General features: G+C 37.1%; 1 protein-coding gene and 1 long non-coding RNA gene across 3 annotated transcripts in view; one reads left to right on the top strand and one right to left on the bottom strand.

Moving 5' to 3' along the window:
• Positions 1 to 8,826, top strand: part of LOC107313554 (uncharacterized) — a 115,195-nt gene extending 106,369 nt beyond the window's left edge. The window contains exons 5-6 of one of the 2 annotated variants that reach the window (XR_014945920.1): positions 7,579 to 7,721; positions 8,726 to 8,826. This is a non-coding gene — a long non-coding RNA (uncharacterized LOC107313554). Of the gene's footprint in view, positions 1 to 7,578; positions 7,722 to 8,725 lie in introns of those variants that run through there. The other variant, XR_001555058.3, reaches the window with a different exon arrangement.
• PDE5A (phosphodiesterase 5A) overlaps positions 1 to 22,842 on the bottom strand; it is a 122,562-nt gene that overhangs the window by 94,311 nt on the left and 5,409 nt on the right. The window lies entirely within an intron of this gene.

The following is a 22,842-nucleotide window of genomic DNA, read 5'->3' as shown; positions in this document are numbered from 1 at the left end:
AATTTTGTCAGTGCTTGAGTGCTGGATTTCTTGATCATTGAGCCTTGTGTTGAAGCATTATAGGGAAACATCCGAATTATCAAATGATTTCATGGACATTTCACATATTTTTATTTTTCATATGTATTCATATAACAATTTCTGTGATAGGTTTGGGAATTCCTAAGCAATATCTTATCTACAGATTTTCCCGCTGTATCAACTTTCTTTGACACTTATTTTTATGAATACAATAGAGATATGAATGAAATATTTCTTACATATTCATGAAGCTTATTTCTCACAAATATTCATAATTTAGAATGGAAAATTCCCAAATATGATTCAAATATGCTTATATTTTCTAATGAAAGAACATATAAAATCTGTCATAAACAAGTTTGTGTTAAGCTAATATGCGATTAGTCCTTCCTTTCTCTATAGTTGCTGAAAAATATTTCTGTTGTTAAATTTGTTCAAGATAAAGTAGAAAATTTTCATATGCTACCTAATGGAGCTGTGAAAGAGTGAAGAAAATTTCTGCATGTATCATCTGTGATGTCTCTGCTAGCAGCCCTTGCATAATGCACTGCAAAATGTATGAAGGAAATAAGCTTCCTATAACTAACCAGAGATAACATGCAGATCTTTTTTCTCCTTCCTATGTTGGCAGTAGGACTGGACTTTTCCCTGTCCAAAGCAACAAATTCCGACATGCAGTTGCAAGGCTCTGGGAGAAACAATGGTAGGAGGAACAATGAAAAGAAATCTCAATATTTATGATTCCCACTCTATAAAGGTGCGTGCCTTGGGCTTTAGAGCAGACAGAAATAGAGGCTTGGCAATATTTGAAAATAAATATTTTGTGTGCTTAAAAGCTATGTAGAGAGCAGTGAAACTATTAAGTCAAGCCAGGCTGATGTTTTTTAAGCAGTGTTCACCTCATAAAGCAGATTTCCCTAATGGATTATTCAGTTGTTGGGTTTTTTTTTGTGTTTTTTGTTATTTTTCAAAATTTAAAAAAAAATTGTGAATTCAAAACGATGCTTGAGATCAAATTAAACCATATTCACTTAATGCTTCATGGTCGCTATGTGCCCCTGAGTGCAATCAGTTGGCCAAAAATTCAACTATTTACACAGTTCTACTCAAGCTGTATAAAAACTCATTTACTTGATATTAATTTCTATTGAACAGTTTCCACAGAATTACAGAATATCCTGAATTGAAAGGAACCCACAAGGATCACTATCCAATAACTGGTTCCACACAAGACTATTTGAAAAATCATGGCTGTTGGGTGAAATCCCTGGTGACTGGAAAAAGTCCCATCTTTAAGAAAGGGAGAAAGGATGACCTGGGAAACTGCAGGCTGGTGAGCCTCACCTCTGTGCCTGGGAAGATCATGAAGCAGATTTTCCTAGTTAACATGTTAAGGCATATGATGAAGAGGTGATTTGAGATAGCCAGCATGGCTTCACCAAGGACAGATCTTGCCTAATCAGTCTGGTGGCCTTCTGTGATGAAGTGACATTGGTGGAAGGGGGAAGGGTGATAGATGTAATTTTCCTAGATTTCTGCAAAGCCTTTGACATGGTCCCTCACCACATGGTGAGGGTGACTGTCCCCCTCTACTCAGCTTTTGTGAGGCCCCATTTGGGGTACTGTGTCTGGGCCTGGGGACCCTGGCAAAAGAAAGTCACAGGGCTCTTGGAATGGATCCAGAAGAGGGCCTCTAAGATGATCAGAGGGCTGGAGCTCCTCTCCTATGAAGAAGGGTTGAGGGAACTGGGCTTGTTTAGTGATCCAGTGATTACTGGGAGCAGTGATTTCAATCTACAGCAAACAGAAAAAAATTTCTTTAGTTTAGGACTTAGTTCGGGAGGATTTTCATTGCACCCTGGCAATGGAGATTAATGTAAACTATGGTTCAACCATATGTATAAGTTTATCACATTACTTGAGATGTGTTTTATGACAGATTCTGCAGTGCAAAGTTTAACCAGTCCCTATATTTTAAAGAAAATGTTATGGAAGATCTATAGTCCACATATAGTCCACACTCTTCCAGTGATTTCATGTTTTCAGCATGAGACTTCTGAGGTTCTTTCAGAGTTCTAGTTAAATCTTTTTGTAAGCAATCTCTAGCAATAGTTCTGATCTAAACTTATCCTCTGAAGTAATTAAATATAGTTTCAATATATAAATATTACACCAGTCTTTTAAAATACTTTAGAAAATGCTCTTATGCTTAATGATTTTCCAAACTTTGATTTAATCTTTTCATGCTTCTCATTAAACAATATCTGCTTATGCTTCCTTTCTTGATTTTCTGCATGTGACTGCTGCCATCACAAATTAAGGGTTCTCTTAGCAACAGAAAAACACACTTTTCATTAGGGCAATGTCTCTACACTAAAATCATGACCTTTCACTGAAGCTTGATCTGAGTTTGATTAAAAGCATTTTAAAATAATAATCACAAAGTTTAGCATGTTACTTGATCTGCAGAAAACTGAACCAAACATTTATATTTTAATCATTACATGGGAGCTAGATCTTGATCTTTTAATTCCCAAATTAACAATAAAATACTCATATTCCAGGTTTATATAATACGTATTAAAGTGTAATTAGGTCCTTGTTTTGTATTTTATACTCAGCTTTGTTAAATGATATCTTTACTGGAACAGCACTACGTGGATATAAGAAAGTATCAAATACAATCAAATCTGTTTATTCAGTTTTGTATTTATTTTCTGTCATAATATGTCATCTCCTTCAGAATTATTACATCCTCCATAAACAGAAGGATGCATGTATGCACACACCTCAGTCTTCTGAAGTTCACTCAAGACCGCTAAATGAAAATATGACAAAGAAAATAACTTGACATTCAAGATGTTTAGCTTGCTGCATATCCGTTCCAACAACAGAGCTTGAATACCTGTGCTAAATGCTTTCTTGGGGCATTTATCTCTTTCTGCCTTAATGGAATACATTTCTTTCGTAAAATAACTCATCAGATTGAGTTTACTTTAAGGGATTAAAACCTCAGTGAGAGTGCAAACAGGGAAATGTATTTTCCTTCATTGTTACAAATTCCTGTAAAGTACCTTTTCAGTATATTTTCAACACAGAAATAAAATTCCACAGTTTTGAAAGAATAATTCTTAACAGAACTTCACTATATTTCTGCTGGTCTGCAATGGGACTCTGTTGTGGCCTTTCATTGTCTTTCATCCCTCCCCTTCTTCTTTCTCCAGGCATGAGGCTTTATTTATTTACAATTATTGTGTACCTTTCTTTGTCTTTTATTACTTTTGATGCATTAAAACTTAAGTACCAGATTTGGCAAACATCTTCAAACCAAATTTCAAATCTCTGATTTCACCGGGGGTTCTGAAACCCAATAGCTTAAAATAATAAGCAATAGTTGTAAAACTTTCCAGGGCAGGGAAAGTCACATGGAAGATAACTAAGAACTGCTCTCTCCTTTTTTGTCCCCTTTGGTCTTGTCTGATATTACTAGGCATTAAGAATTCAAAGCTCTGGGTATAAATATTCTCTGATTTGCTCCCGCTGTAAGACATAGATTTATGATGATCTCATTGAAGTGGATGAATGTAGCTGAAAGATATGTTTTCATACAAAACAAATGTAAGAACTCCAAACATGGTTAAATTCTACCTTTGCCTTCTTCCTTCCCGTAGGTAAGTCCAGAACATTCACAAAAGCACCTGGCGAGACTCCTAAACTTACACAGAGCTTTTCCAAGTTTGGAGAAGTTGCCTGTGGCTGAGAGACCATGCGCACAGGCAGGCTTGGTTGTAGAACAGCTTTCTGATTTATGAATTTTTGAATAACAAGATGGATATTTACAAGTTTGTGAACTGAAAGCGAAAGAACTCCTGATTCTAGTTTGAGTAAATACACAGGGAGGTTATCTGCAAAAGCAATACTTTCATCTTATGGCGGAAACACTGTTTTATTTACACAGTAGATGAATGGAACAGACTTAGATCTGCTGCTGAAAGGTCTGTGAATACTATGGAAATCCTTTCTGTAGGAATGCTTAGTCCTTTCAGCTACAAAAGAAATAAGTTATATAACTGAGAAATGTAACGGAGAAAGTTACAAAACTAAGTTCTTTGAGTAACTGTTGAATTACTGCAAATATCATCAATCAATAAATAAAGACAACTACTGAAAACTGTAAGTGATAAATAGATCTTATCTTTCTGGCAACATTTAGCCAGTAAATGGCCCTTGTGATTCTGCAAGATAGCATTTAATTTTAGCACTAAAAATTGCAACACCAAACAGAATTTTTTCTTACAGGAGATAGAAAACATTTGGTTTTGCTTTAGCTTTCTGTAACTTTTTTTTTTTTTTTTTTTCCTACAAACTTGAACATAACAGACTGAATTTAGAGAAAATTTGGAATAAATCTCTTTGAGAACTTTGGAACATAGATTTAGGATCAGAGGAGTCAGTAGAAAGACCTGGAAATATCTACTCATCTATGACAAGTATTAAACCTGAGATCTCTTTCTGTTTACTGTCTTTCAGACTCAACAGTGAATGTTTTTGTGATGTTTTCCTGCAACTTTTTTTCTTTTAAAGGAAAAATGACTGCATTTGGAATAGCTCCTGAAGACAGCAAACTAAACTTTTTTGCTGCGTTTAAAAATAAATTGATAAGTTGCCATGGAAGGGAGACAGGAAAAATTACAGCTTTCTAGTATTAGTTTACTCATTCCGTTCAACAGGCAAAGAACATTTCCAGTGTGATTTGGTTTGGTATGGATATTTCCCCAAACACTTTGTGGTAAAATGCTTGAGGCATTCCATCCTTTCCTAGTGAAAGCACATCTATAGATTTGTAACTTAGAGACTAAATACACCTTAGAGTCTGTAGCTAGTGCTAATCTACTGTAGTCTGTGAACGTGATCCAAGGTCTGCCAAAGGCTGTGAAAACACCCTACTAACTTGTGATTTCTGGCACAGTTCCTATCATTAACTTGATTAGAGTCCTTTCACCTGGGAGGCACATAACACTGATTTTCCTTGTGAGACAGGCTTTCTGCATTTTCTTCTGATGTTCCTATTCTGGATGGGAAAGCACAGTTCTGTCCCTTTGTCCCTTCCAAAATATGAGCAGTGCTTCAGATGTGCAAAGTAACTTTTATGTAGGAACAACCTGGCCATTCATATTTAACTCATCTCACTTCCTACTTCTCACCTTCATTAGTATTGTTTTTGTGTATGTAGAGCTAATTATGCCTATTTTCTTCTTTAGCTAATACTAACCTATACAAGCAAAGGATAGTTGGCTCTAAAAAATAAATCTAGTTTTGCTTTTAGATGCTTCAGGCATTTATGATTCCTGAATCTGATGATGCTTTAAAATATTACACAACTACTGAAGCAGGTTCGTTTCATCTCTAGAAGAATAAACTAAGGTGGAACATAATCCAAGAAAGTTTCCAGGAGAGGAAGCAAAAATCTTCTTGTTTATTCATAGAGAAATGTATTAATCTGTTTCTGTCTGTTTACATTGGTCCTGGCTTAGTTTTCTCCTTGTTTGTGGTTAACAAGTATGATGAATATTATGACATACTGTATCCCAACTGTTCTATGTAAATAATTTTAAGGAAATGAGAGGTAGGTGAAGTTACAAACTGACTTGAGCAGATATTCTGAAATTTCATACCTAAAAAAAGCATGGCATACTGCTTAATATGTGTCAGTGCTTTAATTCCTATTGCTAAACTTCTAGTTTGTGTAACAGGGGATTTCCCCAAACAGTAATCAGCTGGAAATGGGAGATTATATCCTATTTGCCCATATAAATGGGCTTAGAATGGTTTAGAAAGAAGATGCAATTCCAGTTGGTCACTGTGAAAAGGAGTGAAAGGCTAAGTCATACTGCTGTTCATAGTTGAAAAAAACGATTATTTTTCTTAATTCATTAACAGAGAATGTCAAGTTTTCGATTAGGAGCTCTGAAAGGTACCTGAGAGATAAAAGTCCAAGCAGCACTGTATTTTACACATGAACAGTCTATTTACTTTCCTGTAATATTCTGGATAGTGATAGCTTCAATCAGAACTTAAATGCCTTTCAGTTACAGCCACATCACACTACAGGGACTTCCAGTGGGGCTAAAAGGAGTGATAAACCCTGAACACATCTAGTGAATTTGTGCAGGCAGCTGCTACAACCCCCCCCCCCCCCCCCTTTTTTAATATCTGAGTACCAGAGAAGTATTTGGGTTCATTTTGCAGATGAGAAATCTGAGTAGAGCAAGGGTCACTGAAGAGTATAGCTTCCTCTGAATAGAAAAAAAGCTCATGAGGCATATCATAAGAATCTTTCACTGCAGGGTAGGTGAGTAATGTCAAATAAAGTGTATCTTGTAACACATCAGGTAAAGGTAAATACTAATTTTTAAAGATTTTATAGAGTACTCTAAGTATATTTGAATAACTGAGATAAAATATCTCCATACAGAAGAAGGAATCGAAGTATCCCTAGTGCATACCAAGGCTACATTTACTATGCCTCCAAACAAAACTTCAGCTCTGTGCATGCCATGCGGCTGCACAAATTCATGATAGTCATGTCATCAATCTTTGTCATGGTGATCTCTACCTCTCAGCTTCTATAAACTCAGCAGCTGGGTCAAATTTGCCGTGGCAAGTTTTTCCTTGAATACAATCATTTCCAAAGTCCTAGTTTAAAAAATTCCACGTATTATCAGAACTGCTGCATTTTATCAAATAACTGCCACCAGCTCTTGCCTGAAATAGTTCATTCGTAAAGCTTTTGCCACTGGACTGTGGAAACCAACCATCAGTCAAAGGCTTGTTTTGCTATTTTTTTTATAGCAATAGCAAATGAACTGCAGATGGAGCGCTGTTTATACTTTCCCATCATCTCCAGAGTGCTGGGAACCGTTGCTACGGTGTCATTACATTTAAGCAGTATGCAGAGAGAGCAGCAACACTGGAAATATTTATTGACTGGGATAGGGTCAGTTTGACTTGTATTGTGGGAAGGATATCAGGGTGCTTGAAATGGAAGTCTGCATGAGCTCATTTTTTGCCTCAGACCTTCAGAAGGAAATACTGCGTGAATAAAAGTGAAGTTCAGTAAACCTAGTGATCTAACAGAAAATAAGAAGAATCTGTTCTTAGATTGCATGTAACAGCATGTGGGAAGGGACTTTTGTTTGGTTTGGATCCATGTCAGTAATCTGTCATTGAAATATTGCCTTTTTTGGCTGTGACAGTTGAACTCTGTCAGGTTAAGGCATACGGTCTGTTATGCTCCTGACCTTCCTGAAGAAGTTATATTGCAAGAGTTGCAGAAGTCAGTAACTGCAGTTAAATTTGCCAAGCTGTAAACTATAGAAACTTCAGGTTTGACATGTGTTTGCCAGTCACCACCTCTGGCAAACAGGTGAGTGGGTGGCTGAGAGTAGAAAAGCCTTAACACATTATGGCTAAATCTATCAGCGTATCCATCACAGCTTTTAGAGACAGGGATAGTAAATGTGGATTTAAACATGTGACCTTCTATTATTCTTACAGTTTATTATGGAAGCCCAAATGTCCAACAGGCTGTTGTGATTGGCACAAAGGAGAAAAATGTCTGGCCAGTACAGGGGAGTAGGAGAAAGCAGAAGTAAAGACACTGGAGCAGCAAACCAAACTGTACAACCAGCCAGGAGCAGGTAACAATCTCTTCCTTCAACTCAGTGTATCTGTTGGCATCACTGCAGAAATAAACTTAAAGCAGAGAACTTAAAGTTCTCCAGAAGGCCGTGTAGTGGCTTTGGGTTTGGAAAGATTGATTTTTAGCATTGCATTGAAAAGTATAATTAGTTTTATGACTTATCATGAAGTTTGAACTCAAATGCTGCACACATATTAAAATGGTTTTGTCTTCCTGATAGCACTGCAGCATCTCCAGTTCCCTGTGGGTTCTCTAGTACTATGTACTGAATGCAGAGAGGGCATTTTGGACTCATTCGAATCGCATGTATGATGTGGTAGTCTTTCCCTTGATGGAGAATGCTTCAATATGCTCACACTGTATTTGCTTGTAGCTTTACAACTAGCAGTACAAAACCCTTAACACTTACTGAACAATGAGGAAGTGACATTGTAAAGATTATCTGTTTTCTGGCAAAGCAGACAGAAGTTCCTCTAGTAACACAGTATCATTGTGTTTTGTTGTTGTTGTATCTTTTTTGAAATCTATCATTGCTTTCCAACTGTCTGTTATCAGGACTTTACCACAGCTGTTTCAGTCACCATTATGATTTAAGGTATTTCTACTACAAGTACAGATTAACAGATAAAGTCAGGGATAGAAAGAGAGCAAGACTGTGATTGATTTCCTGAATTAGTGCTGCTTTACTTCATACACAGCAAATACCTTCTGGTTTAAAGGGCTATTTCCAAATCCTCCAAAGAGAGAGACCAGCAGTTCTGTACAAACCAGTTTAGAACCCAGCTTAAAGAACTACAACTCAGCTCTAGACAGAGAGCTAACAGATGGATTAGTGCTGGCTGTGAAGATGTCTTCCAGGTGTATGTAATTTAGATTAATTATAAAGCTGCTTTCTTTCTACCCCTAGAATTAGTAAGCCTTTGATGAATCAGCTGGGTCACTTGTGTAGTTCCTAGTGTGTGGTGTCTGATTTACAATCTCTAACTCTCTATACCTGCATAGGGTATGCTGGTTGCTTTGCCCCTGATCTGCTGTAACCAGTTCTTTACATCATGCACTGGTCTGTGAAAGCAGTAAGCATCATGGAAAGATGTGATACCAGGTAAGCATTTAGGCCTGGTCTATGAACTGCTGGTAATAACTACCAGACCTGAGGTAGATTTTCTCCTCTCTAACAGCATTTAAGAAACTTTATGTTTAATCCTGCTTTCCAAAATCAGAAATTTCTATCAGATTAAATTAAAACAATCTACAGATTGTGAATGAGTTTTTACTCATTCTACTAAGAACAATCTACTAAGTTGTGAATGAGTTTTTCACCTGGCAACATGTGTCTAACATTGTAGACAACAGCCCTTTATTTTTTATATTTGAATAACCATTTGTCAAGACATCTATGTGAAGTTAATTCATTCTGACTGTAGGGTTCAGTACTATTTCATTGCTTGCTGTAGTAAGGCATGTTATTACATGTTTAATGGTCACTTACAGCTCACTTAAAGGTTTTATTACGGCATACTTCTTAATCGCGCTCTGTGTATTTCTGGAGAGGTTTTGCTCTCCAGAAAAAAAAAAGAAAAAAAAAAAAGTGAAATCTTAAAGATGTCAGTAAAATCTTTGAATATTTAAATTGGAAGGGATTTCAGGAAGTTGCTGAGTCCAAAACAGGCTGCTGTCAGCATTACAGCAGGATGCTTATGTCCTCTCGCTGTCAGTCACGTCCTCATGCTGGAGGCTGGAGGTCTCACAGCCTGCTCTATGTCTCCTGGTTGGAGCCAGCAAGAGGTGTGTTCAGTGCAGCCCCTTGGCTTCTGGGCTGCTCTGGAGGATGCTTTCAAATGCAGCAATCGGAGTCAGAATCTGTCAGTCTGTTTTTGCAAATTTTATTTATTTATTTTTTTAAGCTTGCTTGGGTTTCCTGCTCTGAAACCATGTTTTGAGCCAAAGGAAAGAGAATGTTCGTTCTGGCTCTGTGGGGAGGAAGAACAGCGTGGGATATAATTTACTAGAGGTCAGGGGAGGGAGATATGGGAAGATATTTTGGCAGCTAGATCTACTCATGAACTTGTTTTCTGTTGACTTGATCTAGTTTCTTCTGTTCCTGCTTTGTTTTCCACCTTTTTGTCACTCAGTCTTTCCTTCCCAGAATAGTTTGATTCACATTAGGCCCCCGACCTGAAAAGATATATCTTTAAGAACAGTGAAATGTATACAACTTCTGTTTGCTTCTCTCAATTTCTTTCCTTGGACTTGACAAAAGTGTAGGTTATCCTGCCTAGTGGGTTTCTCTGATTTTGCCAAGCTGTAGTTGTCTGTAATTAGAAGAGAATACAGATAAATGCTAACATATGAGAAGGCTGGGAGAAATGTTCCCTTCACAAAGTGAAGTCCTGGGATTAACTATGACCCTGAGAATCTTGTCTACGCTGTGGTTAGAAGGGATCAGTGACAAGCTTGGAGTTATAGAAGCAGGTTATGTAAGGAGAAAAAAGTCCCTGTGGTGGAGCTACAGACCTGCACAGTGGAAGACTAGGCTGGGTAATCTGTTTTTACCCTCGAGCTAGGTTCTAATTTCAGTTGTCATGGGGCAAATTAGGCGTAACTTTACTGACATAAGAGGCTCTGTTCAAGATGACCTAGCTTTTAGCTTGTGAAGCTGAGGTCAAAACCACCAATTCTTTTAGGACAATTCCTTTCAAAATGAGTGGGTGAAGTAGGGTTCAGGCCTATGATTTTATTCATTCCAGTGAGCACTTGCGCAACTTTGTGCTCACAGCTGGTCTTAAGGTGCCATTTCTTGGCATCTGAATTGGCAATTGTCTGCCTGCAGCTGTTCAGCCACCCAGTTACAATGGGCTGGGAGCAGGCAAGTTTGGAACTTAAGAATATGAGGGGGTGTGAAACAATCTTATGATGATGTAAGAGCTGTATTGGATTATGGTTATTTAAAAATAAAAGTTTCATTTGTAGTCTTAATGAATAGTTTTCTTACTATATTTCCATTTTAAGTTAGTGAGCCATAGGCAGAACACAAATGGAAGACATGAAGTAAATGACTGAACTTATTTTTTTGCTGGTATTGTTCTTCATGAGAAAAACAGAAGCGTCTGACTACTGCTGAGATACAGATCCAAGTTCAGGTTGTCATGTTTGGCCAGATGTCCTCCTTAAGCTGGAAGCTTATATACACACCAGGGGTGGCTTTTCTCAAAGTAACGTTCACCATTTTTTAACTTCCAGTATTTCTGTTCTTAATTATATCTCATCTTGTAGCAGAAGGGAAGGACTAAGTGTCTTGGCTGAAGGCAAAATTCAGTGTCAGTGCAAGCAGTATCTGCTTATCTCCACGCACTTTAATCTTGGCGTGTACCATGTGTCTTTCTTAGATCTCCATCACAAAGCACATTTGGCTGCTGCAAGGAACGGTGCTAAAACTTTCAGGGGTTTTCCCACTGGTGAAACAGCCCTTTCATGTGTTTTATTTATGAGTGGCTCCATGTTGCTTTAGAATGGAGTTGGCTTTCCTGTTCTGGTGTTACAGCTTTTAGACATTGCGAGAAGAAATGGTTATTTCCAGATACATTCACTATCCAGTAAAAGCTAAAGCTGCTGGTGTGGGTGTTATGGCAATTTAATCACAGCGCTGTAGCTGGGGGTTGAAATAAAAACAGTGAGTTCAATAAGAAAGAAAACTCTTAAAACTACTTATACATTATGACTGAAGGTTGAGTGTCCACTAGGTGGCAATGTGACGTGGCACTGTAGCTGGGAACAAGTAGGATTCCCTGTGCCGGCAGTGAGGAGCCATGCGCTGGGCTTGTGGGACCGGTGTTATTCAAGACCCCGTCGGTATGAATCACTTGATTCCTTCGGTCTTTTATCACTTGTCACTTATCACTGCAGTCTGTACTACGTGTTAAATTCTCCATGCCCATAAGCAAGCAATTGTGTTCTGTTATTTCAGCTGTGAATCTGGTAATCAACCTAAGTGATGATTTTTAAAGAAAACACCTCTTATCTTTTGCTGTTATGTTGAGTTTGAAATCTGCATGGGTCCGTGTAGGCTATGCTTAGCTTCCCAGGAAATGAGAACACATAGAGTAGTCTTACTACATAGGAAAGATAGACAATAACTTGAGAAAGTATTTCAAGCAGAACTAACTTACAGTCTACCCTGTGGCTGGAGTTTGTACAAAGAAAAGGTTTTACAAAAGAATTGCCTATGAATTTTTATTTATTTATTTTTTTATTTGCTGCTGAGATGATGAGAGAACCCTCAAGCACACCAGCAGCACTCAGCAGCAATTGGCCCCTGCTGCAGCTTGGAGGAATGGTAACTATAATATATAATATATTGGCTGTATTTTATATTTGAATTCTGAGGTAAAGGAATCGGGTATCCTTGGCAACTTTTGCAGCTCCAGCTACTGTGGCTGCACTGGTGTCAGGTGCTGCAGTGACTTCCTAATGGGGTGATCAGAGTCAATAAGAAGTAAGGCAAATGTTCTGCTGCCTTCCTGTTGAGGTGGAGTAATTGGCAGTATGCACTGCACATGCTTGCTACAAAACCTGTATTGAAAAGCAAGCTGATGCTGCAAAGCAGAATGCTATAGTGCAGCAGAGTTGCAGATTTAGCTGCATATCCATTATGGTATCAGTCTTTTGCTGCGTGATTGGTCCTGTAGTTTTACCCCATGCTTTCAGCTTATCTCTTTGTGCAGGAAACAAATGTATGTTCAGCTAAATGTGTACTCTGCTAAAGCTCACACTCAAGTTGCCTTGAAATTAGGTCAGTTTTACTTGTGTAACTTCTTGTGCACTCAGGTTCGGTGTTAATTATTTTGCATGCATACGCAATAAATGTATATCAATAAAATGATGTGATCTTAACAGATAAAGATGAAGAACCCTGCAAAAATGACAGAGTTAAAGTCTAGAATATGACGTAACAGTGGAAAAGATTGAATTTCATATAATAAAAAGGAGTCCAGGATGTGCTCTGCCTAGCCAAGGTAAACCACACAATATCTTACTGGGTAAACAGAATCGCAAAATATATGATCCTCTAATCTTAATGTTGCATCAGTACAGCTCTGTTGTAATTACCTTTACAAGGGACAGAAGAACCTAATGTTGTTCAGTTTTCACAGAGGCATGGTGCCTTCTAATTGCTGCAAAATTACGATTCTACAGAACTTCATATTTCTGTTTAAGTTCCTATTTAGCTAAGGCTTGAAAGGTCTTTGTCAAGAAGAGCAATTTATTTAGAGCATCTAGGTTTCCCTGAAATAAATGGTCTCTTGCTTTGTTTTTATTACTTTTTTTAACCTTGTTATTACATTTTCCAACTGGGCTGATAGATGCACAGAGGGAGACAAGATATTGCTCAATCATGAAATAAACTTGCATGCCAGTCTAAATGAGGATGGCTTCTCTGCATTTTGCTTTAAGTAGTGTGAGAGCTTCCAGTAACTGGTAGTATTTTCACTCGTTGCTTGAAATATAATTTCTAAAATGTAATTCCTCACTTTTGAGATTTTTTCTAAAGCTTTATTAGAAGGCTTTAGTTTAAACTGTTTTGTTCCACTGGTATTGCTCTGCAGAAATAGCTAGCCATTTTCTTATTCAAGTGCATGCAATATATATGATTTAATTACAATCCTGCTTCCATGCAGCACTGCTACTGCCTAGGGTGTCTCCAAGATATCTGCATGTGCAGGTGTCCTTGTGCAAGAACGAGTAGACTGGGGCTGTGTTGTATTAAAGGTAATCAGTACATATAGACAAATAGTAGCACATGTCAACTACTGCCTCTGTCTAATTTATCCTAGTTATGAGTCTTCTGGCTGATCATCCTCTCTGTATATTTCCCAATTATTTCCAATTGAAACCTTTCAGATAAGAAAATGAAGAGCTTCACTCACATCCAGGCACTACTTGTCAGCTGAATTTTTTCCTCATAGGACCATTCACATCACTTCTAATAAGTCTACTGTCCTCACACTGCAGTATGTTATGCTGAAATGTGGAATATAGTTGAGAAACAATGAACAAATTCTCTTGTAAATAAATTGGGAAATACAAAAGGAAATTCCACTTGTAAGTCTCTTCAATTCTATTGCAACAAACTGTATTTTTGGCTGTCTGCACGAAGGGGGAAGCCCAACCCTAGTCACTTAGCTCAAGATGAGCATTACTTTGGCCATGCAGACTATTTACTGCTTTTTCAGGAACTGGATGAAATTATCGTTGTAGATCATATCCTTTGGATTCATGCCTACTGTAGATAAATCATTTAAATGGATGAGGATCTGAATGACAAAAGTTATCCTAGGATTTAATGTGAGCGTAGTACATAGCTTAACGAGAGTTGTGAAAAGGGCTCTTGAGAGAGTAAACAGAAATGCATCAAGAAGCAACCATTAGATTTTTAGATTTATATGCACAGATCCAATAATGGCTAGTGGACTGCAAAGATCTGAATTTGCTTTGCTCTTATTTAACACACTATTGATCACATATGTAAGCCAGTAAGTGAGGAAACAGCAGACTTCAAATGTTATTTGGTCTTTTACTCATTATCTCTGCAGGGCAAAGAAAAAAACAAAAAACAACAAAACCTGAAAAAAAAAATGGAAAACCACAAATGAATAATTCCAATTAATAAACTTATCACAAATTATGTTGGTCCATTTCTGATTTTAGGGGAAGAAAATATTAGAAAACTTGGAAACCTGAGCAGCTTTATTTTGAGAAAAATTTACTCTAACACTAATTATATTCTAACAGAACTAGAGACAGTTGGTCAATCCTGTTTCTCTCCTTCTGAGCTTACAAAATGCCAAACTGATAGTGTGCATCCATCCCTTTAACTCTGTAAGTGTGGTCAGGGAATTGAAAAATAACTGGGTTACCCCCGGAAGCAGGGTCATGGATTCTAGCCAAAAGCATAGAAGATATAATTAACATTGAAGACTTTTCCTCTCTAAATCATGCATTTGTACTTGATCTCTTTCCAGTTTTCCCAAAGAAGGTTATTAGTTAGTCCTTTGAAAGAAAGGCATGAGGAATCATTGCTTCACCCTTCAGCACTACTCTCCTTTGAAAACAGAATTTGTTGTGCTTTATGAAATCTGAATTATGTGGGCAATCCAAATGTTTGAGAGTTATTTTCAAACAGTAACTCCAGGGTCAGATTTTCAAAGGAGCCTCTCTACAGTTACTGAGACAAAACTTAAAATTTGCAGGAAAAAAAAATAACAGTACAGATCTGCTGCTGTATCTCTTCAGAAAGCTTGGTGAGGGCTTTTGGAAGAGAATCTGAAGCTATGTCTGTGAACATCTTAAGGGCTTGAGCAGGAGGTGAAACCTGGAGACTCCCAGCTGCTAAGGGTTTAAATCAATACGTACTACCATAGAAAATATGCTGGGATCTGCACTATGTAGTGCTACAAGCAGTTGTTTAAAAATATCCTGGAGACCAGATGCACATCTAGAACAAAATGCTGCAACTCAGGGCCAACAATAATACTTAGTTAGAATATAAAGTCATCCAGTGTATGGAAACTGAAGTCAAGGCAGCTGATATAATCAACTGAAAATACTGAATTTGGTTAGTATTCTATACTGTTTAGCAACTGTTTATTTTAATGACAGCAAGTTTTTATACTTTCCAAAGGTAAGTACCGTTTGCACTTAATAACCCTATGTTAAGGTGACTTTTCCCATCTCCCCACCCGTAAAGGGGGAGTTTGGCTTTGATCTTCAGTAACTGAGACAGAAATATCAAAAAAAGCACAGTAAATCCAACATAATACTTTCTTGCCCCAACACACATTCCAAAGTACTGGAAGAACACAACATTATTTTTTTCCTTGAATTATTTACTCAAGAAAACAGATGAAAAATAGCTGTTCATGTGGCAAGTTCAGGAAGCTCATGAGTTTCCAATTGCATGTACTGTGCATGCATCTTAGTATGCAACATGCACCTAGTTTTATTTTGTTTTCGTATTAGTGCATGATGGCAGACGGGAAGAGATTTCTAAAAGCAAAGCAGATGTTATTCTAGTAGTCCAGAAAGATAGACTGAGAAATAACTCTGTGTGCATTTTCTATTTAGCATGCAAGGTAATTGTGTATTAGATTCATATGCATATATATAATTAATAAAAAAATTAATGTTTTGAGAGATTTAATTTGCAGTTGGGGGCTTAGAGAGCTCCTTGGAGTTTATGTATTCAACTCCATAGTGCATTTTCCCTTGAAGGAGTATTGTAAGAGCATACTGCTGCGTAGTGAATTTGAATCTGTTGTATAGAGCCTGTGACTAGTGCTTATTACAAGTGCAAATAGTCTTTCTGTTTGGATTTTTCTTTCTTCGTGTGTTGACAGGGGAAGTATGCGTACAAAAGTTCTGTTTTTTTAGCTCTCTGGTAAGTTTCCATCAGATATTTTTTTCAATTAACTATTAAAATGCAGGATTTTGAAAGCTATAATTGCAAATTATTCCCAGCCCTATCAGCTGGACTTTGTGCTGGGAAGTACCTTGGGGGCTGAAGGAGGAATTCTTCCCTCCAGGCCATTTATATGTCTTACAGCTGTGAATTTGGCCTTAGGGTTAAAGTAACTTCCTCAGAGAACTCATCTGTCCATGGGCTGGCCAAGTGATTTTTGTTTTTATGTAGTATGACTTTGGTCTCTTCTTACAAATTCCTGCTGTAGTGAGAAGAATGTGATAAAAATCAGTACATTTCACCTCTTAAGGCTTTGATTTTAGTACTTGTTTTATGTCTACACTTTACAATGTATAGCTACCATAGCATTAATTATGCAAAAAATCCCAAAGTGAGTATGCCTGTGTCCTGGGAGGAATGTGTCTGCTGATGGGTCTTGCTAATGGCAGAGCAGTCCTGGCCTCGATGCTCTCCTGACATCTGAGATTCCAGAAACAAGGATTTTTGGCTTTATGTACCCTATACTTTCATCAGACAGTTCTGAAAGACCCAGCTTCTGTTTGCTTTGTAACTATCTGACAGCTGGTCTTGTGTAGCTCATTCTTCAGGGCTTTGCCTGAAGGCCTTGTAATTATCAGGCAACTGAAATATTAAAAATATTAAATGTTCATTTGGTATGTAAATGCATAGTATATGGCATGTTTTCTGTTTAGGGAAAATTCACCGGAGTAAGAATTTGGGGAGGTGCTTGATCTATGCTGTAAATTCCCTTGAGAAACTTCATCTGAAAAAGATATGAAGAAGATCTCAAGAAATATGGAGCTTTGATCTTACTATATGAGAAATATACAGACAAAATCAAAGCAGGAATATAATGAAGCAGAAAGTAGGGTGTGAATTACACTCTTTTAAAAATTAGAATTAGTTATCTAATTTTTGAGTAAGAGGAACAGCAGATTTATCAGGGGCTTATGAACAACATTAAGAAGTGGAAATGAAAATTAACAACAACCCACTACTTGTTAAGTCCATGATAGAAGGTTCTAATTCATATGCCATCTGGAAGAGGAAATCTGGTTGAAAACAGCCCTTAAAATGAGCTCATCCCTTGGTTCTAAGTACTTCTCTGCTGGAATGCTTATGAACAGCAGTAGAAATAGGTGAAGCTATGGCTTCTAGTGACTCGAGAGATTGAAATGGTTTGGGTTTTTTTATAGGTTAGCTTATATAAGAGAGGGGTAACATGTTCTTTAATAATACATTTAAGATGAATAATGATAAGATTATTTAAGCTATGTGATAAAGTTGACACAGTGAATTCATGGTCATTTAAAGCCATTTTAGATTGCAAAGTAGAAGGTGCTTTTAATTTTTAAAGCAGAGATTCTGGAGCAGATATTCATTTGACTTAAAGGTGGCAAGAGAGCACGATTCTTCTGTGGTAGAGTTTATGAGAGATGAGATTAAATGGTTCCTGTGGCAGCAGAGATTGGGTTTAATTCCTTAAGAGATTGAGTTTCATCTTTTTCTGTTCCCAGAACAAAAATGTAGGTGAGAAAGTCAGTGTATTCTGCTCCTGTCTGCATTATCAGAAATAGTAATTAAGTTCCGAGTAATTAATGCTGTATAATTTCCCTTACATCAAGGGCTAGCAGTGGGTTCTGCCTTTAGAGCCTCCATGATTTGGAACCCAACATAGTTCCTAGGCAGTGAGATGAGCAACAAAGTAAAAGAGATCCACCAGCCTTCTAGAACTTGCTAGCTCCAGCAGTAGCCTAAAGCAAATAAATTTTATTTATTATTTAACACTACAGAGCAAATAAATGTGCAAGTGGCAACAGTAATTAAACTTTCAGAATGATTACAAGTAGCACTGAAATAACGTGAATCTTACTTGGTAAACATAGCACACCACTTAGGGACCTATTGTGGAACATGGCATAGAGGAGAAGCAAGATGTGAGTGCTGATTAGTTTAGCAGTTCTATAGCTAAAATCTGACGTTGCTACTAGCCATGTCAGCCTGTGTTCCTTTAAAAAGTGTTTGACACTATTATATTTGCTGAAATTAATGACCACAGATAACTACAGCTATAATTGGCATATAACTTTATGAAACTGTGGAAAGATGTACTCATGAAGAATACACAAAGCCATATCTTGATATGTGGGCAGTGAATACTGTAGGCCTTGACAACCAACTCTGTTTTCATGCGCACTGGAGATACTATCTGCTTGCATTTACTTTGTGCTTTGGAAAGCATCTCTTAAGTCATCATTCTTCTTTGACCAGTTATCTTTGTTGTGGTCCTATGCAAAGATACACTGTCAGCTGAAATTCATACCATTAGTCATACTGTTGATTCAGCTGGTCCCTACAACCTCTTGTTTCAGTTTCTTCCTTATTTATCTTTGAATTAGTGCTGATCTAGCACTGTGTTAAAATGATTGTGTGCATATGTATATATTATACTAATATTTGTATATGTTACTAGAAACCTTCAGGGAAAAAAAAAAAGTTTTTAAAAAGATCTAAAAATTAGTTTTTGAATTAAAAAATAATATTTAAAACAAATTGTATTCACCACTGAAAACAGTGGGGCTTTCCTATTCAATTCTGCAATTAGAGTAGCATACCACAGGACTGTTCCTTTGGTGTAGGAAAGATACAAGACAAACTCGAACCGCTTTGGTTTCAGCCTAGTGCAAAATAAGACTTGCTGTTACTTGAAGGTTGTCTGTCACTAATAAATTCTTACTTGATGGACTTGTTTCATAACTGGTAGATAGTTGAAAGTTACTGTATATGTAACAACATCCAGTTATAATCTTAATTCTATTTATAAGTAGATGGAGTGAAATGCTGATAGACTGTCTTGGTAAATTCTAATAAATACTGCAGAATTAAATAATATACTACAAATCATACTATTTTTTTTTTTCTGTTTAGTATTCCATTCTGCTTTGTATCTCCTGATATGCTATGGCAGAATAGTCTGCTCAAAGAAAAAGAGCTGCAGAAATCAGTGGTAAATGAGAACATCTGAAACTGAAAACATCTAACTTTAAAACTGATTTTCAATATCTTCTCCTGAATGGAAGCATGTCTTTCATGACATGTGTTTTCGATATCTGCTAATCTTTACATTTAAGAATATTTCAGAGAAGAGCAGGGCTGCCTTTGGAAGAGATCTTTGGATGAACAAATTCTCCTGTGGCTCTTTAGGAAGTCAAAGTCTGTGAAAGAACTTTGGTTGCAAGGAGTCTCTTCTATGTAGAAGGCAAGAGGAAAAACTTGAAGTCCATACCACATGCAATTTGCTGTCTGTTGTTTTTTCCCATATGTAGCCAGGTTTCTCTGAGGGGAAAAATGCAGATGGTAATTGCTTTTTCCATAGTTGTGCGAGGATTTTGTTAACAGATGCTGACTGATTCTGTTCCGTGCCATTGGATGGCTGATTCTCAGAGTACTTGCTCAGGGCTGCCAAGTTATGAAATGTTGATGTACATGCTGAGTGTGAATAAAAGTTTTATTACTTTGAACAGGACTTCTTAGCTCAATTCCCTTGTTTACGTTGACCTGGATATTAATGACCTGTTAGTTTGAAGTGGACATAAAAATGTCATACGGACTAAATCAGATCAGAATATTTCTTAGTTTTATTCTTCAAATGTTTAATAGTTAATATCGCTGGGCTTCGCTCATCCCTTTGATACGTGTTTACTGGCTACACGATCACCTTTTTAAATAAAGTATAAACCCACAAATCATTTGGCTGCTTTTGTTGTAATTCCTATGAGCAGAGCTTCTGTCTCTTCTTATGCAGGTGAAGGAATGGTTCCTCAAAGGGAGTGCATGTGCAGAACTTTTCCTTTTTAATATTTAAAGTAATCTCTTAGTATAGTACGGAAGTCTTCAGGGCCTAATATCTTTCAGTTATGATAGGAAAAAAATGAATTATTCCTGCTTAAGACTGTCTCAAGTTTTGAAATACTGATCTTGAAGTATTTTAAATTCTAGACTAGGCCTGTACCCTTGGCTGCCATTCACCTCTCTATAAAGAAATTTATTTAATCTGATAATATGAATACAGAAAATAAGTGATTTGCTTTTTCCTTTTTGGGATTTCTTGTTTGTTTCTTTTCTCATGTTTTGTAAGCGAGCACAAATGAAAGACAAACATGAAGAGTTACACTTCAGAAAGAAAACTGGTCTCTCAAAGTACAGTTAATGAGAAAATGGCATTTCTTTTGTATTAAATGGTTGTTTTCCATAAGATATTACTTCTAACATTTAACTAGGATATATACTTAGGGAATTACTGTCTTATCTAGGAATTAAATTAAAACTAATGAGAGAAGTTCTGAATAAAAACTCAAATGAGATTCTTTAAAAAGGGATGGTTTGATTGTGCTGCTGCAGTGGAAGTTTGACCTGGACAAATGTGATGACATTTGTTGCACTTTTAGGTAAAGTGCTTCTGGAGGAAAGTGGCTCCAGACCACAGTAAAATCATAAATAGTGTCCTGGTCTAGTTAAGTTTGTGAAGTAAGTCTCATCTAGGTGTTGCATCTGGTTTTTGAAAACAAACCAACAAAAACAAAGCAATAAATGCCCTTGCCTTCCTCATGTGAGAACTGATAATGTGGAGCCAACCTGATCAAACGATCTAAGAAGCTTCAAGTGAGTGGTACTTTAGCTTCACTAGCCTCTGCAGTGACACTGAGCAGCCAGTGTTAAAGCAGTGCTGTATGTTGTTGTTCTTGTCAGTTAGCATTAGAAGCACAATTTAAGCATTTCAGCAATCTGTTAATTATATTGTTGTATGATTCAAGAAGAGTTGTCACTGCCTTTTGAGACAATGTCTTAAAGTTCTTTCTGCATCGTAGGATGACCCAGAAACAACCAATGTGTCTGGAAAGATCAACGTATTTCTGTTGTGTGCTGTTAAGTAACTGACAGGTGAGGGATGTGCTTCAGGCAGACTTCTGGTATCTATGATGCATGGCTCTGCATAATATAGGGAGGTACCTAAATCCTGTGAAAAATATGTGGAACATGGCTCTTCTGACTTTGATTTGGTTACAATCAACAAGAGACAGTCGACTCTGTAAAAAGTGAGTGACAACTTGGGACTAAATTTCAAGGCTGAAATGGTTTTGAAACAGTTTTTAACCTGATTGTATGTCAAGAATTTGATTTATACATGTACATGATGACTGTAGCATGTGACATAAGTCATAGAATCATAGAACCGGATCATAGAATTGGGTTGGAAGGGATTTTTAAGATCACTACTTCCTTCCCCCCTGCTAGAGGCAGGGACATCTCCCACTAGGCCAGATTGCTCAAAGCCACATCCAGCCTTGTCTTGAACGCCCTCATAGAGGTGTTCACAATGACACTGGGCAACCTGTTCCGGTGTCTTGCCACCCTCACATAGGAAGGGCATGCACAGTTCATGTTGTATTTAACAATGTGATTCATCTACTTGGAACTTCAGGAGCCCAGTTAGTCTTCATCTTTCCTTTTTTTCTTTGGTAGATTAAATCCATTGTTCAGTTCAAGTTTATGTAAGTCGAATGTTTTAGAAACACATCTTGTGATCTGATTTATACAAGGCTGATTCTGCCTGGTATATGTTTTCCACAGAAATTGCAAAAGCTCTTCTTAAAGCTTAAAATTAACTGTAGTTTTCATTACCTTTTATTTTTTATTTATTTTGGACCCTTGCTTAATTTATCATAATTGGCAGCCTTATCAAGCTTCCATGATTCTCATTATTCTAATAAGAGGATGGAAATACTTGTTCTAAAAATAGGAAGGCTGAATTTATTGCTGCTAGAGAAAATATTTAGGCAGACCTATTTAGTTTAGTAACAGTAAAATGATTCATTAGCTTCAAAAATGGTCCCTGAAATTTTATGTGGATCATCTCTATGAGTATGGCAGGTGAGCTCATAAAGGTCAGACAATAGCAGATAATAAATAACATTACTAGGGAGTTTTGAGAGCCTCAGATCATTATTACTGTGTCTGGAGACTGTGATGAATAAGGAGAAAGACTCTATGTGAAGCCATAGCATTAGTGTTGAAAACAGATCTCCAGTGTTACATAGATGCATATCTATATTCCATATATATCTCAAGAGCATTAATGGACAAAATTTTGCAGAGTGCTGCATGTAGGCAGAACCTTATACTTATGGCACTGAAGTTAGCACTTGGGCATGATGAAGTCTATTGCACAGACCAAATAAAACCTACTTTTTAAAGCTTGCTTATATCAATTTACTATGATACCAAGGCATCACACTAGGCTCCTGAAAAAGAGGGAGTTTTTTGGTTATTGTTCCCCCCTCTCCCCCAGCTGCATTTTTTTTACTGCTAAAAGCTTGTTGTCTTAATTACACAGAATGAAAGTAACTCAGATGATGGCATTCAGTGTTTTTACTAAAATGTCTGCATATATTTTCTGTGTAGAAGCATTTTGTGGCAGTGCTCATGCTTTTATTTAGTTAAATATACATTTTCCCTGTAACAAAAATCTCCATCTCATCCATCTTAGCTCCAGGAAAAAAATAAAAATGAGGCTAACAGCAGCTTGTTGGTATTGGCATGCAACAGTGTTTCTCAAGCTTTCTTTGTCCTTTCCTTTCAAGGA

Source organism: Coturnix japonica, chromosome 4 (assembly GCF_054131305.1).
Source record: "Coturnix japonica strain WE chromosome 4, WE-NBRP24, whole genome shotgun sequence".
Taxonomy (NCBI): Eukaryota; Metazoa; Chordata; class Aves; order Galliformes; family Phasianidae; genus Coturnix; species Coturnix japonica.
This window is presented reverse-complemented; position numbering and strand designations above follow the sequence as displayed.